We start from the raw sequence: 17,973 nt of genomic DNA on the forward strand, positions 1-17,973 counted from the left end.
GAATCTTACTTGCTAAACAAGTTATGTTTTAAACACACAGTCTTCATTTCATCAGGAGTTATGTTTCTGTTACACTTTTAGAATAATATATAGTCCATGTTCTTATATCAAAAGAAATCATCCCAATTGACTTTCTGAGATTTTTATAGTCTAAACTTTGTACCATTCTGATCCGAGCACCCAGTTAACCTTATTTAAATACACACCAAGACATAAATTTCAATGCACCAATAAAAAACTAAAAAATAATCATAAAAGACATAACTTTGTTAAATGAGTGGCTTCTCATGACTGCTGCATCTTTACCTTCTCAAAGTTCACTGAAGTCTCTTCCAATATAAACCATCAGTCCAAGGGAAATCAGAAAAATACTCTTTTGAGTCCAAAAGAAAGTTATTTGCTCTCACTAGGTAGTGAGAACTCCAATTTCAGAAATGTTACTACTTATGTGGGGGCATTGTGTGCATCCACTGATAAAAATTTCTATCCAAATTTTATAGAAATACAAAGATGATTTTTCTGTTATAAAGATTTAACCCAATATTTGTTGTTTGTTTGGTTTGTAGTACTGGGAATGAAACCCAGGGGCCTTCTACCTCAAGGCCAGACCCATTTTATATTTTATTTGGAAACAGGGTCTCACCTCACTAAGTTGCTGAAAGTCTCACTAAGTCTTTGAGGCTAGCTTTGAAACTGTGTGATCCTCCTGTCTCCGCCTTCCAAGTGCTGGGATTACAAGTGTGAGCCACCATGCCCGGCTTAATCCAAAGTTTTTAATAGATTAACAATTTATCTCCTTTTTAAAACTTTTTTGTGAAAAAATACTGAATCAAAAGAACTTAATGTACCCTTGGTCTAATGGTATATCTTTTCTTTTGAAAATATTCCAAAAAATTATGTATTTGATCCAAATTCTGCTGGAAGTTTTTTAACTTCTACTTTCCTCGCAGATCATGTTTTGCAAACTATTTTAGTGCAAAGGAAAATTGACTACCAAGATATTTTTAGAGCCGGGCTTGGTGGCGCACACTTGTAATCCTAACATTTGGGAGGCTGAGACAGGAGGATTGTGGTTCGCGGACAGCCTCAGCTACTTAGGCCCTTTGCAACCGAGTGAGAGCTTGTTGCAAAATAAAGAATAAAAGTAGGGCTCGGGGCGTAGCCTGGAGGTAGAATGCCCCTCAGTTCCATCCCAAGTATCACAAAAAAAATAAAAGATATTTTTAGTAAATAAGTTTATTCCCTAAGTAATAAAGTTGGGGAAATGTTCATTTTCTTTAATATCTTTTATGAAGGCTTCTCATGAGCTGAGTTTCTTGCTGAAAGGACGAGTACTCTTGAGTTCTGTGCTACTTGCCCTAAGCAAATCCTGCTTTGCTTCTGCACCATCTTCATGATTCAGTTTCTTTCTTTTCTAATACATAGATTCCTTGAGTTTCACCTTTGCATAATGTTATGGCAGAATGAGTAGAAGGCCCTAAGGTGTAATTTGTAAAATTTTGCAATGCTTTATTTTTTAATTTTATTTTATTGTTGAACTATAGTTTTACATCATAATGTGGATCATGTTGACAATGGCATATATTCATACTTGGTGCCCTTCCCCCCCCCAGCTTCCCCTTTTCCCTCCCTCCCAAAACTAAGTGTTCAGGTTATCTATGTTATATTCACATGTATATGCATACTCAAATGTAGCTTTTCCATGAATTAACCTCAGCCTTCTTTCTCCACTACCCCTCCTTTCTGGCTTTGCTGAGGTTTCTCCTCCATTATCTGGAGTCCCTTTGGTATCTCTAATACTCCCTAACTTAAGCATATTAGAGAAAACATGTCCCTTCTCTTTCTGTGCTAGGCTAATCTAACTTAACAATGTTCTCTAGGACTTTTTATCTTCTTGCGAATATTTTGTTCTTTATTGCTGAGTAGAATTTAATTTTATTTACCATAATTTTGCAATCCATTCATCAGTTGATGGAGACCTCAGTTGGTTCCATATTTTAGCTATTACAAATTGTGCTGCTATGAACATGGGTATACATATGTTACTGTAGTACTCTGATTTCAGCCCCCTTGGAAAGATACCCAGGAGTGGTATAGGCAGATCATATGGTGGATCCATTCCCAGTTTTCTAAGGAATCTCCACACTGATCTTCATAGCGGCTGAACTAGCTGTATTTCCAACTGTAAAAGGGTTCCTCTTTCCCCACGTCCTTACCAGCATTTGTTGTTATTTGACTTTTTTATGCTTGCCACTCTGATTGGGGTTAGATGGAATCTCAGCATAGTTTTGATTTGCATCTCCCTGATGGGTAATGATGTTGAACATCTTTTCATGTATCTATTGGTCATCTGTATCTCTTCTTTTGTGAAGTGTCTATTCAGTTCAATTGCCCATTTCTTGATTGGGTTGCTTATTTTCCTAGTGTAGAGTCTTTTGAGTTTCTTGTATATTCTGGATATTAGCCCTCTCTCAAAGTGGTGGCTGGTAAAGATCTCACATTCTATAGGCTTTCTCTAGGTTCTTGATGGTTTCCTTTGAAAAGCAGAAACTTTTTTAGTTTGATGCCATCCCACTTGTTAATTCTCGTTTTGATTTTATGAGGTTTGGAGGTCTTATTGAGGAAGTTACTACCTGTGCCTATATGTTGGATTGTTGAGCCTATGCCCTCCTATAATAGCTTCACATTCTGGTGTGATTTCCAGGTCTTTGATATATCTCGATTTGATTCATGTGCATGGTGAGAGGTAAGGATTTAGTTCCATATTTCTACTAATAGATAGCCACTTCTCCCAGCACCATTTTTTTAAAAGGCTGTCTTTTTTCCAGTGTATGATTTTGCCAAAGATCAATTGACTATAAGTGTTTGGGTTTCTTTCTGTATCTTCTGTTTCATTGGGTTGTGTGCCTGTTATTGTGCCAATACCATACTGTTTTAACTACTATTACTTTGTAGTATAATTTGAACTCAGGGATTGTGATGCCTTCTGCATGGTTCTTATTGCTGAGAATTGCTTTGGCTATTCTGGATCATTTATTTCTTCATATGAAATTCATTACTGATTTTTCTAGGTCTATGAAGAATGTCGTCGGTATTTTGATAGGAATTGCATTGAATCTGTAGATTACTTCTGGCAGAATGGCCATTTTTGTTTGTTTGTTTGTTTATTTATTTATTTATTTATTTATTTATTTATTTATTTTTGGTGGTACCGGGGTTCCTGGAAGCCCTTCTACCTTCAGGCTACACTCCCAAACCTATTTTATATTTTTTTATTTGGAAACAGGGCCTCTTAAGCCAACACAGCTGGCTTCAAACCTGCGCGATCCTCCTGTCTCCAACTCCCAAACACGGGGATTACAAGCGTGTCCCACCATGCCCGGCTTCTTAAATTTTATTGGTGCATTATATTCATACATGATATTAGGGTAAAAAACTTGTGTGGACATACATGTACACATCACCGATTTAAACCCTACTCAATTCCTACCTCATTCCCTCCCCATCCCTCCTTCCCTTGCTTGGCTTAGTGGATGACTTCGATATGTTTAAATACATTGTGTGTTTTAGGGAATTTCCTTCTTCCGCCCTCCCATCCCCTCATTTAGGTTGTCTTATTTGCTCCTCTATAGGATTTCCTGTTTCATCTAGAGTTCCTCTTATGACCCATTTCTCCTTAGCTTTTACATATTAGGGAAAGCATCTGATTTCTTATTTTTCATGACTAATCTCACTTAGCATAATGTCCTCCAGTTCCATCCATTTCCCTGAAAATGATGTAATTGAGTTTTTTTTAATGGCTAAGTATAATTCCATTGTGTATATATCCCACAGTTTTGTAATCCATTCATCTGTTGATGGACATCTTTGCTGGTTCCATAGTTTGGCCATGGTGAATTGTGTGGCTGTGAACATAGATATGCATGCATTAGTTTGGTAGTTTGGTTTACTTTTGGGGGGGTAGAAACCCACAAGTGGTATTGCTGGATCAAATGGTAGATTTGTTCCCATTCTTCTGAGGATTCTCCAAACTGTTTTCCAAAGTGGTTGCACTAATATGCAATCCCACCAACAATGTTTTAGAGTTCCCATTTCTCCACATCCTCGCCAGCATTTGTTGTTTGTGTTTTGAATGATTGCCATTCTAGTTGGAGTTAGGTGAAATCTCAGGGTAGTTTTGATTTGCATCTCTCTGATTGCCAGTGATGTTGAGCATTTTTTCATGCATTTATTGGCCATTTGAATTTCTTCTTTCATGAAGTGTCTCTATACTTTGCTTGCCCATTTTGTTATTGGATGCTTTGTTTTCTTAGTGTTGAGTTTCTTGAGTTCTCTGTATATTCTAGATATTAGTCCTCTATCAGAGGGGTAGGTAGCAAAAATCTTCTCCCATTCTGTTGGCTCTCGATTGAAGTTCTTAACAGTTTCCTTTGCTGAACAGAACCTCTTCAGTTGCATGCAATCCCACGTATTGGTTCACCTTTTAGTTTGTTGTGCCTTTGAGGTCTTGTTGAGAAAGTGTTTATCTGTGCCTATGTGTTGCAGTATTGGACCTATGCCCTCTTCAAGGAGCTTCAAGGGCTCTGGTTTGATTTCCATGTCTTTGATCCATCTTGAATTGACTCTTATACAGGGTGAGAAAGTGGGATTAATTTCCAATTTTCTGCATATGGTTAACAAGTTTTGTCAACACCATTTGTTGAACAGGCTATCGTTTTTCCAGTGTATGTTTTTGGCCCCTTTGTCAAAAAGCAATTGGGTAAAAGTGTGTGAGATTGTTTCTGGGTCTTTTATTCTGTTCCATTGGTCTATGTATCTGTTTTTTTGCCAGTACCATGCTGTTTTTATTACAATGGCTTTGTAGTATAGTTTAAAGTCAGGTATTGTGAATCCGCCTACATGGTTTTTGCTGCTGAGAATTACTTTGGCTATTATGGGCTTTTTGTTATTCCAAATAAATTTAAGGACTGATTTTTCTATATCTGTGAGGAATGATATTGGTAGTTTAATGGGCATTGCATTGAATCTGTAAATCACTTTTGGAAGGATGGCCATTTTAATGATATTTATTCTGCCAATCCATGAACATGGAAGATCTTTCCATTATCTAAGATCTTTGACTTCCTTTTTCAGTGTTTTATAATTTTCTTTGTAGAGATCTTTTATCTCCTTGGTTGAGTTTATTCCTAAGTTTTTTATTTTTTTGTGGGAGATTATGAGTAGAAATGTTTTCTGAATCTCTTTTTCAGTGGATTTATGGTTGGTATACAGAAAAGCTTCTGATTTTTTAAGATTGATTTTGTATCCAGACACTTTGCTGAATTTTTGATCAGTTCTCTAAGTCTTTTCATTGAGTTTTTGGGTTTTCTAAATATAGTATGTCCTCTGCAAATAGTGAAAGTTTGAGTTCTTCTTTTCCTATTTGTACTTCTTTGATTTCCTTTTCTTGCCTTATTGCTCTGGCTAGAGTCTCTTGTACTATATTGAAGAGAAGTGATAATGGATATCCTTATCTCGTTCCTGTTTTTAGGGGGAATTCTTGAAGTTTTTCCCCATTTAATATGATGTTGGTGGTGGGCTTATTGTAGACTGCCTTTATGATGTTGAGATATATTCCTTTTATTCCAATTTCTGCAGTGTTTTTATCATAAATGGATGTTGAATTTTATCAAATGGTTTTTCAGCGTCAATTGAAATGATCATGTGATTTTTGTCTTTGATTCAGTTTATATGGTGAATTACATGGATCGATTTTCATATGTTGAACCAGCCTTGCATCCCTGTGATGAACCCTACCTGGTCATGGTGTATGATTTTCTTTATGTGGTTTTGAATGTGTGTTGCTAGCATTTTGTTTAATAGTTTTGCATCCAAGTTCATCAATATAGGCCTGTAGTTTTTATTCCTTGAACTGTCTTTATTCGGTTTGGGTATTAGTGTGATGTTGGCTTCATAGAATGTATTTGGGAGAGTACCACTTTTTTCTATTTCACGAAATAGTATTGAGGAGTATTGGGGTTAGCTCTTCTATAGAGGTTTTATAGACTTCACTTGGGAAACTATCTCATCCTGGGCTTTTCTTTGATTGTAAGCTCTTTATTGCTGTTTCAATCTCTTTGATTGTTATTGGTTGGTTTAAGTGTTCTATATCTTCTTGACTCAGTTGAGGAAGATAGTATTTATCTAGAAAGGTGTCAATTTCCTCCAGATTTTCCATTTTGTTGGAGTATACTTTTTCAAAGTAGTTTCTGATAATCCTCTGGATTTCTACACTGTCAGTAGTAATGTCTCCTTTTTCATCTCTTATCTTCATAATTTAGGTTGACTCTTTTTTTTAGTTAGGTTGGCTAGTGGTTTATCTATCTTGTTAATTTTTTTTCAAGAAATCAGTTTTTGGTTTTGTTGATTTTTTGTATTTTTTATTCTCTACTTCATTCATTTCTGCTATAATTTTAATAATTTCCTATCTCCTACTGGCTTTGGGGTTCAATTTTTCCTGCTATTTAAGAGCTTTGAGGTGTGTTGTTAGGTTATTTATTTGAAGATTTTCTGTTTTACTTATGTGAGCACTCAGTGCTACAAATTTTCCTCTTAATACTGCCTTCAGAGTGTCTCAGAGGTTTTGATATGTTGTATCTTTATTTTCATTTGTTTCTAGAAATTTCTTGATTTCATCTCTTACATCTTCTGTCACCCATTCTTCATTCAGACGTGTAGTGTTCAGTCTCTGTATGTTTATCTTGTTTCTCTGGGTCTTCTTATAGTTGATTTCTAGTTTCATTCCATTATGGCCTGAAATGACACAGGGAAGTATGTAACATTTTTTAAATTTGCTAGTGCTCATTTTGTGTCCCAGGATGTGATCTATTTTGGAGAAGGTTCCGTGAGCAGCTGAGAAAAATGTAAACTCCACTGTAGTTGGGTGAAATATTCTATATGTGTCCAACAGGTCCATTTGATTAATGGTGTTCTTTAGTTCTGAGGTATCTTTACTGACCTTTTGTCTGGAAGATCGGTCTAATATTGTGAGAGGTGTGTTGAAGTCTCCCAGTATTATTGTATTGGGATTTATGTGTAACTTCATGTCACAAAGAGTTTGTTTCATGAAAGATGTTGCTCCTATGTTTGGGTCATAGATGTTTCTTATTGTTATTTCCTCTTGCTGAATTATTCCTTTTATCAGTAAAATATGACCTTCTTTGTCTCTTCTAATAAGTTTGGATTTGAAGTCTAACTTTTCTAATATCATAATTGCCATTCCTGCTTGCCTTTGAGTTCTGTTAGCATGGATTACCTTGCTCCAGCCCTTTACCTTGAGTTTGTTCCTATCTTTACTTGTAAGGTGTGTTTCTTGTAAGCAGTAGATGGATGGGTTCTAGATTTTAATCCATTTTGCCACTTTATGTCTTTTTATTGGGAGTTGAGAGCATTTACATTCAAAGTGTGATTATTGAGAGATAATTTTTAATTCTTAACATATTAATTTTTTTTTCTGTTTGAGATACTGTTTATTCTTCTTTGCTTAGTTGTCTGCTGGAAGGAAAATCTTGTTTCTTTGGTTCTGGTTGTATTACCTATTTCTTCTTTGTAGTTAATCTCCTTGAGTTTTTTTTAGCGCTGGTTTTGAATATATAAATTCCTTTAGTTTCTGTATGTCATGGAAGCTTCTTATTTCCCCATCTAATTTGATAGATAGTTGTGCTGGGTAGAAAAATTTTGGCTGGAAATTGTTTTCTTTCAGAGTTTAGAATATGTTACTCCAAGCCCTTCTAGCTTTCATGACTTGGTTTGGGAAGTCTGAAGTGATTCTAAGTGGTTTGCCTCTGAATGTCACTTGGCCTTTTGTTTTTGTTGCCTTTAAGATTCTCAACTTGGCTTCCATATTGGTCATTTTGACAATTATGTGGTGTGGGGAACCTCTTCTCTGATCCTGTCTAAAGGGAGTTCTATAAGTTTCCTGGACCTGTGTATCGACCTCTTGTTCTATGTTTGGAAAATTTTCTGCTATTACTTCCTTGAAGAGATTATTGATCCCTTTTGTTTCACCTTCTTTTCCCTCCTCTATTTCTATTACTCTTAAGTTAGGTTTCTTAAACTAGGCCTATATTTCTTCAGTGTCAAATTCCTGCTGTCTGATTTTTTTTTCTTAATTATAAACTATGCATTCATTTTTGGAGTGATCATCTTCTAGGAGCAAGATTCTATTCTCCATGTGGTTTAATCGATTGTTTATAGTTTGAATTGATGCCATTACTTCAATGATTGCATCCTTTATTTCTTTCAGACTCTCTCTAAATTCTTTTTGAAGGTCCTGTATTATTTCTACAGTTATTTTCCTGATTTGATCTTCTGCAGATCTCTGAATTTCTCTGTTATCAGGTTCTGATGTTGTGGGGTTGTTGGTGTTCATTGCTCCATTGTTATTCCTCTTTCCCATGATTTCAGAATTTTGTGCCTTCTCTGGGTTCTTCCCTGGGTTACCATGACTTCACTTATGTTCTGGATCTCTAGTCTGTGGTAATATCAGTCACCACTACTCTTTAATGGGTTGTATCACAATGTCTCAGACCCAGGGAGTTAATTGCGGCTGCACAAGACTGTGGCGGTGCCAGGCTGGGAGTTTTCCCATGGGAAGCTGTGACTAGGGTGTGTTATCTCTGCCACTGCTACTCCTTCTCTGAGTTGGACTGCAAAATCTCAGACCCAGGGAGATTATCAAAGCTGTGCAAATTGCTGGGGGTGCAGTGCTGGGATTTCTCCTGTAGGGGCCACAATTTCACTTATGGTTGTTGAGTGTGCTGATCTGGAGCTGTCTTGGGTGTGGTGAACTCGCCGCTGCCACTGACAATATGGCGCTGCTGCCACACCCTCAGCCATGAGGTTTTGAGCTCCATTCTGTGTCCCTGGAGGGCATGCTGAGCTTGGCCACTGGGAGATTTAGACATTCTTTGCGCTGAAAAAAACTGCTGAATTACACCCGGATTATCTGCAGCTGCTCACTTCAGCTTCTTGTTTACTTTTTTTCTCTGTAGCCTGGTGCTGTGAGGGAAGACGGCGCTGGCATGGCCCTGCCACTGCAATGCAGGCTGGTTTCTTTTATGTTCTCTAGTTCTTCTTCTAGTTTTCTTTTTCTCTGTCCCTTGTATTTCCAGTTTTGTTTTGTTTTTGTTTTTTTTTTTTTTTGTTTCTCTGCTGATAGTGTTTTCTGGCTATGAAAAGCACTGATTTTGTGGCAATAGAGATCAAGTGTTAGCGGGACTCGTAAACACTGCTTTTCTCGGTCGCCATCTTCCCGGAAGTCCCAGAATGGCCATTTTGTTAACATTTATTCTGCCTTTTCATGAGCAAGGGAGATCTTTTCATCTTCCAGTGTCTTCTACGATTTTTTTTAATGTTTTATCATTTTCATTGTACAGGTCTTTTACATCTTTGGTTAAGTTTATTCTTAGGTATTTTATTGGTATTAAGATTATTGTGAATGGAATTGTTTTCTCTCTTTCTTTGTGGATTCATTGTTGGCATATAGAAAAGCAACTGATTTATTTAGGCTGATTTTGTATCCGCCACTTTGCTGAATTGGTTACTTAGCTCCAGTTGTCTTTTGGATGAATTTTGGGGGGGGGGATCTTCTAGATATAGGATCATGTTATCTGCAAATAAGGATAATTTTAGTCCTACTTTTCTTATTTGAATTCCTTTGATATCTTTCTTTTGTCTTATTGCTGTGGCAAGAGTCTTGAGGACTATATTGAAAACAAGTGATGATAATGGGCATCCTTGTCTTGTTCCAGATTTTACAGAGAATTCTTGCAGTTTTTCCCTATTCAATATGATGTTGGCTATGGGTTTATTATATATTGCCTTAATGATGTTGAGATATATTCCTTCTATTCAAGTTTTCTGCAGTGTTTTTTTTTTTAACATAAACAGGTTTTAGATTTTGTCAAATGCTTTTTTAGCATCTATCAATATGATGTCATTTTTGTTTTCAGTTCTATTTATGTGGTGAGTAGCATGTATTGATTTGCATATGTTGAACCAGACTTGCTTTCCTGGGATGAAACCAACTGATCATGGTTTACAATTCTCTTGATGTGGTTTTTAATGCATATAGCTAGTATTTTGTTTAGAATTTTTGCATCTATGTTCATCAAGATATTGGTCTGTAATTTTCTTTTCTTGGGGTATCTTTATTTGGCTTTGGAATTAATATGAAAGTGGCCTCATGGAAGGAGTTTGGAAGAATTCCATCTCTTTTAGTTCCCTAGAACAAGTTGTGAAGTATTGAGATTAGTTCTTCCCTGAAAGTTTTGTAGAATTCAGCTGGAAACCCATCTAAGCCTGGGCTTTTCTTTGATGGCAGAATTTTTATTGCTGTTTCTATTTATTTTCTTGTTCTTGGTTGGTTTAGGCTTGCTTTTTTCTCTTGGTTCAATTTAGGTAGGTTATATGTGCTTAGAAATATATCAATTTCTTCCATGTTTTCCAGTCTATTGGAGTAAAAATTTTCAAAATAGTTTCTGATAATCCTTTGAATTTCCCCAGTGTCTGTGGTGGTGTGTCCTTTTCCATTTCTGATTTTTTTTTTCTTTTTTGGTGGTACTGGGATTCCTGTAAGCTCTTTTACCTCCGGGCTACACTCCCAGACCTATTTTTATAATTTTTTATTTGGAAACAGGGTCTCTTAAGCCAACAAAACTTGCTTCGAACCCGCGCGATCCTCCTGTCTCCACCTCCCAAGTGCGAGGATTACAAGCATGCGCCACCACGCCTGGCAACAACACTGTTTTTCTTATGTGGGCACTCAATGCTATTAACTTTCCTCTTAACACCACCTTCAAAGTGCCCCATAGGTTTTGATATGTTGTGTCTCTATTTTCATTAATTCTAGGATTTTCTTTATTTCCCCTCTTATTTCTGATCTTATCCACTCCTCATTCAATAGTATATCATTAAATCTCCATGTATTTAAATAGATTCTTTTGGTCTTTCTGTTGTTGATTTCTACTTTCACTCCATTGTGATCTGAAAAGATTCAGGGAATTATATTACATTTAATTTTCTGGTGCTTGCTTTGTGGCCCAGGATGTGATCTATTTTGGAGAAGGTTCCAAGGGCTGCTGAGAAGAATGTATATTCTGCTATTCCTGGTTGGAATATTCTGTATTAGGTCCATTTGGTTTATAATTTTTTTTAGTTCTGAAGAGACTTTACTCATCTTTTGCCTTGAAAATCAATCTAGTGTTGTGATTGGTGTGTTGAAGTCTCCCAATATTATTTTATTTGGGTCTATTTGGGATCTGATGTCCTGAAAGTTATTTTTTTCTTTTTTCTTTTCTTTTTTTTTTTTTCTTTTTACAAATGTAGATGCACCCACATTTTGGGCATAAACATTTACTATCATTATATCTTCTTGGTGAATTGTTCCTTTTAATAAAAGGAAGTACCCTGCTTTGTCTCTTCTGATGTGTTTTAGCTTAAATTCGGTTTTATTGGATATCAGTATTGCTACCCCTGCTTGTTTTTTATCTCCATTAGCATATCTTTTCTTATCCTTTCACTTTTAGTCTATGAATGTCTTTGGCTGTAAGGTAAGTTTCTTGCAATCAGCATATATTTGGATTATGTTGTTTAATCCACATTGCCACTCTGTGTCTTTTCATTGGTGAGTTAAGTCCTTTGACGTTCAGTGTTATTATTGAGATATGATTTTTCTTCCCTGTCTTGTGTTCTATATTTTGTTTGATATAATGTCATTTCTTCTTTGCTTAGTCGCCCCACTGATCACATTAATCTCTTCTCTGATTCTGAATTTTGCCTGTTTTCTTATTGATGATTTATTTCTTTTAAGTATTTCCTCTAGTGCTGGCTTAGTATTCATGAATTTTTTGAGATTCTGCTTATCTTAAAACACTTTTATTTCTCCATCAATTTTGAATAATAACCTTGCTGGATATAGCACTTTTGGTTGGAAGTTGTTTTCTTCCAGGGTCTGGATTATGTCATACCATTCTCTCCTGGCATTCATGACTTGAGTTGTAAAGTCTGGAGTGATTTTTATTGTTTTGCACCTGAATGTCACCCATTCTTTTGTTCTCACTGCTTTTAAGATTCTTTCCTTAGCCTCTATGTTGGTCATTTTGATAATTACATGGCATGGGGAGGTCCTTCTTTGGACTTAACGGTGTTCTGTGTGTCTCTTGTACATGGATGCCTAGGTCTCTTTCCATGTTTGGAAAATTCTCTGAAATTATTTCTCTGAAGAGATTATAGATACTCTAGGTCTGTGCCTCTATCCCTTCTTCAATGCCTTTTATCTATGTTTGGAAAAGTCTCTGAAATTATTTCTCTGAAGAAATTACAGATACTCTAGGCCTGTGCCTCTATCCCTTCTTCAATGCCTTTTATCTGTAAGTTAGGATGTTTCATATTGTCCCATAGTTGTTGGATGTTTAGGTTCTGTTGTTGTAATGATTTCTGTATACTGTTGACTATGCTTGCAGTTTTGAATGAACTGTCTTCTGTGATATTCTGTTTTCCATTTCATTTAATCTTCTAGAATTCCTTTCTATTGCTGTCTTCGTTTCATTTATTGACTCTTTCATTTCATTCCAGGCCTCTTTCCAATTATTTCTTAACATCACAATTTCCTCTTTCAGTTTCATTACACTTACTGTGAGGCCTTTCATCATATTGAAGATTAGGATTCTGAATTTCCTTTTTGCATTTTTTGTAGGTCAGTATTCTTGATTTCCCTTATTTTCTCACTGCTCCTTGTTCTCATATTTTTAAAATTCTCAGATTTGTGTTTCTATTGTCTTGGCATCTTTCTTTTTATTTGGAAGTCTGTGGATAACCTGTCTTATCCAGTCTTAACAGTAGGGATTTAGAGTATCAGTAGGTTCATGCACATGTAAGTAGTGTTTTTTTTCCCCCAATGGTGAACGTTAGATGAGGGGGGAGGAGCTGGGTGGTGGGAATATCGAAGATATTAAGTTGAGTAAGAATTTAAGTATAATAAGGTAGTGTCTGGTTGAGAATAAAAGATGGTGATATATTAACTCCTATAGTTAATAAAGAGTATTTTGTGTTTGTGTGTGGTACTGGGGATGGAACCCAGGGGAATTCTACCTCTGAGCTATACCCTCAGTCCTATTTTTTATTATTTATTTATTTATTTATTTTGGTGGTACTGGGGGTAGAACTCAGGGGCTTTCTACCTCCAGGCTATACTCCCAGACCTATTTTTGTATTTTATTTGGAAACAGGGTCTCACTAAGTTGCTGAGAGCCTCACTAAGTAGCTGAGCCTGGCTTCGAACCTGTGTGATCCTCCTTTCTCAGCCTCCCAAGTGTGGGGATTACAAGCATGCGCCACCATATCCAGCTTTTATTCTTTATTTTGAAACAGTCTCACTGAGTTGCAAATGGCCTCACTAAGTAACTGAGGCTGGCTTCAAACCAGGATCTTCCTGTCTCAGCCTCCCAAATGCTGGGATTACAAGTATATGCCATCACTCCAGGCATGGTGGCGCACACTTGTAATCCCCGATCTTGGGAGGTGGAGACAGGATCGCGCAGGTTCGAAGCCAGTCTCTCTGGCTTAAGAGACCCTGTTTCCAAATAAAAATATAAAATAGGTCTGGGAGTGTAGCCCAGAAGTAGAAGGGTTTCCAGGAACCCCAGTATCACCAAAAAATAAATAAATACAAGTGTATGCCACTATGCCTGGCTAGTATAGAGTATTTAGATGTAGAAACATGAAATAGCTTGAGTATAAAAAAGGAGATACAGTAAGGGAAAAAAAGTTTTGAGAGAAGGATAAATAGGATAGAAGGAGGAAGCTTGTAAAAGGAATGGGGAAGAGAGAAAACAAACATGAATATAACAAAACAAGCAACAAAAACTAACAGCTGTAAGAATAAATCAAAGACAAAAAAACAATTTAAAAAAGCTGTACTGCTAATTAACATACACAGGGCCCATAAAATGTCAGTTCACTGTAGTAGATTCTGGAGTATTTTCCAATATCTCTCATTTACTCTATAACCTATTGTCAGCTTTTGGACCCACTTAATAAGTGTTTTCACCCCCTCTCGCCTCTGACAGCTTTGTGCTCAGGTGTCACGGTGGCAGTTGTCAGTAAAAATTACTTCCGAGTAGGCGCAGAGTTCTGAGTTTTCTAGCCCTGGGCTCCATACTTTCTGACCCTGGTCTCCATGCTCTCAGGCTCTGGGCTCAGCCCTCTCTGCCTTAGGCTTTGCAACCTTGGACCCTGTGCTTCATGCTCTCTGGCCCTGGGCTCTGACATCTCTGGCCCTGTGCTCTGCGCTTTCAGGCCCTCAGCCCTGAGACTTCCGGGCCTGGGCTTTAAGCTTTCTGGATGTGGCTTCTGTGCTTTCTGGGCCTGGGTTCTGAGTTTTCAGACCTTCGGCTCTGCTCCTTCTGGCCCTGGGCTCTGCGCCTTCTGGCTCTGGGCCTGCACCTCCTTACCCGTGCAGGTGGAGGATGTCTAGTGTAATCTTGGAACGACCACCTATGACCCTGTGCAAATACTGTGCCCTGGGTACTATGGGCCTTTCCTATGTCTGTAGAGTCTAACCTGACCACCTCAGGGGTGGGCCGCCAGATCTTGGCAAGCCAGTTTTCTGCGGCTGCTCTGGGTGGTTGTCTGCTGAGGAGCAGAATTACCTTACTGCCCTGCAGGCCAAGTCTCAAGGGGAGAGCACAGTGCACCTCTGTGGGTGCTGGCTTCTGGTGAACACATGGGATTTTGGATCTTTTCCTCCATCCCTGAAGCATGGTGCTAGTTGCTTAAGATGTTGGAGCTCTGCCGCCACTTTCTGCACTTCAAGTCCTTGGTTTACTTGCCAGAATTCCTTGGGGCTGGGGAGCCGGCAGTTGTGACTCCAGCTGCCAGCCTGAAATGGTGCTGGTTGCCACACCACATCAGGTGAGCACTCAGGCTCTCTGCTGTGGATCTTGCAATCTGAGTTTTGGATATTCTTCCCTATTTTGTATTTTTGTTCATAAGTATCTTCACTGCTTTGTTTTTCTTGTCAAGGATCTGTCTTCTCAACAGATGGTTTTTATTTGTTATAGCTAGTGAGATATGCTGCATCCCACAGTTGCCATTTTCTTCCCCTCCCCCTAAAGTATAATTTGGAAAGTTCTGCTTTGAAATCCCAAAGAAATATATATAATTGGTGGTATTAAGGTGAATATTCTTTAATCTGTGTTCTCATTGTGCAGCACCAGAGTACATATACATACATATATATATATATATATATATATATATATATATATATATATATATATAGGAGTTAGAGTATTTTCTATTTTTTCCAGTGCAAAGAAGAGTTTAATCTAGAGTTTAATCCTATAATACAAGATGCAGAGCTAGTAAAACATTAAGATTTAAATGCCAATTATTTTCATATAGTTCAATTTTAGATTATAGTAAGTTGGAATTAAATTTAGAACTTCTCATTGAAGCCTCTTGATCTGCTATGAGTACTGACTATGTTAGCTAAAGTCTTAAGATAGCCCTATTACTCTGAGTAAATAAAATTGATGCTATAAATAAATGTGCTTTTCCCAGCCAGATCACAGGAGCTATGTCTGACATTTTCAAAATAAATACATCTTTGTCCAAGAGTAGAATAAATGGGTAGCAGAGAATCATCAAAATACATGAATCCAGAGAAGCTCACTGCTCAATGGCACACCAGATGGGTAGAGGGAGAGGAAAGCCTTCAATGAGGTGATACAAGAAACTGAATCACAAGGAGCTCAAAAAAATCGAAAGAAGAGTTTGAGGAGGGGAAATGGAAGTGTTAACATGTAAAAATGCTCTTCAGACAATTAGTTTCTGTTGCTAGGTACTATTCTAGACCCTAGTGATATTGGTGGAAAAGAAACTGTTTCTGGCCTCAGAGCCTAAGGGGGAAATGAAGCTATGTGAAAAAGAAGAATAGTAACATTTATTGAGTACTTAACTGTTGTTTGCATGTGTTGTTAAAAATATACTAATCCTAGCCGGGCGTGGTGGCACACACTTGTAATCCCAGCACTTGGGAGGCTGAGACAGGAGGATCACACAGGTTAAAAGCCAGCCTCAACTACTGAGTGAGGCTCTCAGCAACTTAGTGAGACAGTTTCCAAATAAAGTGTAAAATAGGTCTGAGAGTAGAGCCCAGAGCTAGAAAAGCTCCTGGGTTCCACCCCCAGTACCACAAATATATACATCTCTATATATACTAATCTTATTTAATGCTCATAATGGCTCTTTTGTTAGGTACCTTCAGCTCTAACCTCATTCTGACCCTGTGGGTTCTTTTCCCTACTATTTCACCTTAAAATAGAGATGATTAAACTTAGAAGACTGAGACAGGAGGATTGTAGGTTCAAAACTAGCCTGAACAACATGGCGAGACTCCAAGCAACCCAGCAAGACCCTGTTTCAAAACAATAAAATAGAATGGGCCAGGAGTATAATCTGGAGGTATACTGCCCCTAGCTTCAATCCCCAGTACCACAAAATAAAGATGATAATATTTCTTCCATAATAAAGTAAGTACAATTATGTGTGTGAGGACCAATCCAAGCTTTACTAAATTATTGTATTTAGACAGGGCATCTCCAATTTAAGAAAAAAATTTAGTATCAGAAATGTAAAATAATTGGACTCAGCATTTGATCCAGACAAAATGGTGTCTATAAACTTGTGTTTCCCTGTTCCTCATCACTAATACAGCTATAAATCTTGGAAACAATACAAGAGAAAACCAAAGGAGAACCTGAAAGGGCAGTAGGAGCAAGCAAACTGGCTAAGAACTGGAGGAATAGTGGAAGAGCACAGTACAGAGAGAGCACCTTATCTCCTCACCCAGGAGATGGTAACTATGCTAGCTTTTCATCACTGTGACCAAAATACCTGACACAAACTTAGAGGAGGAAAGACTTATTGTGGCTTACAGTTGTGTAGGCTTCAACCCATGGTCACCTGGTTCCATTGCTTTGGGCTTGAGGTAAGGCAGCACATCATCACAAAATAACAGTGAAAGAGAGCTGCTCAGCTCATGATGGCCAGGAAACAAACGGGAGGGAGCCAAGGACAAGAGAGTCCAAAGCATGCCCCTAAGCACCCACTCCTTCAACTAGGTTTTACCTCCTACAGTTTCCTACCACTTTCCAGAAATACCATCAAATTCTTAATCCACTAATGGAGTTAGATCTCTCATCATCCAATCACTTCTCCAAAGCCCACCTCTGAACACTGCTGCATTGGTGACCAAACGTTCAACACATGAACTTTTGGAGGACAATCCAGCCCTGACCTTTTCCAACATAGCAACAAAAAATTCCAGATATGTTCATTTTTCTGATAAACCAGAGCCCTGCTGGCACTATTAAGGCAAGAGGGATTGATAGAATCCCTTTAAACAATAAAAAGCTACCAGAAGAGTTTTCCTGACAGGCCTGAGATTCCTCTTCTCCATTGGGAGATAGCAAGTTAATCAGACACCAGAAAAAGAGACTCAGCCACAAGCAGCTCAGCCTGTGAAACTATTTGGTACCAATAGGCCTAAGGACTTCTCTTCCCTGTCAAAAGACAATGGAATAGCCAGATGGTATGGACAGGAGAGATCTACCACAAGAAAGTACCCATCCAGAGAAGTCTTAAGCCCACAAGACAAAGAACCTTCTTTGTTTCAAAGAGAAACAGTTCAGAATAGCACAGACCACAAAACCTCTGAAAATTAAGTTCTGATTGTATTCACAACCCCCAAACATAAGTCAGGACCTGTGTGCTAAAGTTAAACATAGTAACCATCAACTAGAATAGATTTAAAATATGAGCCAGAATATATTAACATAATAGACAAAATGCTAGGAATAGGACTTCAGCACTCCTCTCACACAACTAGTCCAATATTCTTGAAAAAAGGTCAGTAAAGATTCCTCAGAC

Source organism: Muscardinus avellanarius, assembly GCF_963383645.1.
Source record: "Muscardinus avellanarius genome assembly, chromosome: 1".
In the NCBI taxonomy this organism is placed as follows: domain Eukaryota; kingdom Metazoa; phylum Chordata; class Mammalia; order Rodentia; family Gliridae; genus Muscardinus; species Muscardinus avellanarius.